Raw genomic sequence first — 2,032 nt, forward strand, 5'->3', positions numbered from 1 at the left:
GGGGGCCGTGGGCCCCAGCCACGAACAGGCAGAGCAGCGGCAGCGAGGGGTGTCTGCCCTTCCCACAGGGGATTTCCTGCCAGTGCCAAGATCGGCGTCCAGGAGCTGCCTGCCAGACTTGCTTTATCAGGCAATAGCTCCTGGTGTACTGACACCGTGCTGTGATTTTCCACTGCAGGATTTGTCAGCGACAGTGTTGAAGAAGAGGCAGGCACCACACTTAGCACAAAAGAGCAGCAGACAGCTTGCTCCGTGCCTACGTCCGTGCTGCGCTGCGCCATTTGTTATGTGGCCCCTTCTCATCTCTCCCCCCTCATCCACCAAGTCCTACTCTCCTAATCCTGCTCTCATCGCCACAAGCAACACCAAACAGATTTTCCCTATTACGCTCGCTCTTCGCGTTTCCTCTCTGCACCAGATCTTTTTCACAGCCTCCCACTCTCCCTCCTGCAGACTAACATTTTATCCCTCCCACCCGCCGGCGCCGTTTGTTCATGCGGGAGGTGGTTGCTGCCGGCTGGGCTGTAGCACCTGCTCCACCACCAGGTCCTGCTCTCCTCCTTCCCCAGAAATGGAAGGCAGGAAGCAGTGGGGCTCCTTGCCTCCTGCAGACCACCTTGAGGGCACTGATGGCAGAGTAGGAAGAGCTGGACAGAAAGGCAGAGCTTCAGGCCCCTGAGCTATTCCTATTTGGTGCAATGGGCAATGTGTGCATATGAATGAGCCAGAGGCGCACCTTGGGAACAATTAACAACCAGGTTCATTAGCCACTGACACAGCTGACACAGCTAATGAGCATGGGGATGGGAATCACAGCTGCACTTGTGGTAATAGCAGGTTTGGGCAAAGTGGTTGCCCCCTGGCCAGGCAGAAAGTCCCATTTCACTGACTGCGCTAGGGCTATGCCATCAGCTGTAGCCCAACAGCCTCCAAGTGCTCCATGTACCTCATCCCAAGACTGCAACAGCCTCCCCGGCTCACACGCCATTTCTGGAAGGAGGTGTTTGGGGGATGTTTTGCTCTTTTCTCACCATCGTCTAAGGCTGTACCTGGAGGAAGGGAACCAAAATTCCCCTCACTTCCCACCCCACACCCTTCAGCCGCCCTACAAAGAGGAGTCAAGGGAGAAACTCCCCATTTACACTTCAGGCAGGTGTAGTCTGATAGCTCTTGTTCAACGTGAAGACAGACATGGGTCAGCACAACCTTCGGCCTTGCAAACACAGCAGCGTTGTTGCTTCTAACAAAGCTACCTGCTTTGTGTTGAACTAACAGCGCCAGCCTCGGGTCTCTGCACTTGTCAGGCTTTGCTTGGACTTGTCCTGGCCTGCCTGGGGTTTTGGTTTAGCTGCTTTGTAACTGTAATTATCCAGCTATCGGGTTCTATTACCTGATTTGTTTACATTTTTCCTTAGCTTTATATGATTTTATGGTATAACTTGTACATATTGTTATAAATAGGAGATAATGAGAACAAGTAGTTATTCTGCATAGAGTGAAGTGCCTATGGCCCTAGAATGAAAAATGAAGGCGTACAGGCATGGCGAGATGATAGCAGGGGGCTTGAGAGCACAGGCACAGGATGACACTGTGGGCCTCAGGGCTATAAACAGCTCAGCAGTGCTCAGTTACTGGTCGTCAAAGGCTTGCTGCCTTGGGACCTGGGTAAAACTAGTTTGGGGGATAACTAGGAGAACACAGATTGACTGCCCGGTGTATGTAAAACACAGCACAGGTAGTAAACTTGGGTGTAACATGGCCCTGTGAACCAGTGAAGGAAGAGCAAGGAGTAGAGCGTGCGAGCAAATGTATCAAAATGACCCCAAGCAGCCCCCAGGGCACAGAGGCTGCACCCACCGCTCCCGGCAAGGATGCGGGATGCGTCTGTCCCACCATCCCCTTCCTTAGGGCTGACACCACTGACCTGAGCAACCAGTGGGGCAGAGAAAGGGTGAGCATAACATCAGAGAACAGGTAAGATGCTAAAAAGTTTGTGTTAATTAATTTTAGCTCTACATAACCTGAACTATAA

This window comes from Egretta garzetta, unplaced genomic scaffold, assembly GCF_000687185.1.
Source record: "Egretta garzetta isolate BGI_Z169 unplaced genomic scaffold, ASM68718v1 scaffold206, whole genome shotgun sequence".
In the NCBI taxonomy this organism is placed as follows: domain Eukaryota; kingdom Metazoa; phylum Chordata; class Aves; order Pelecaniformes; family Ardeidae; genus Egretta; species Egretta garzetta.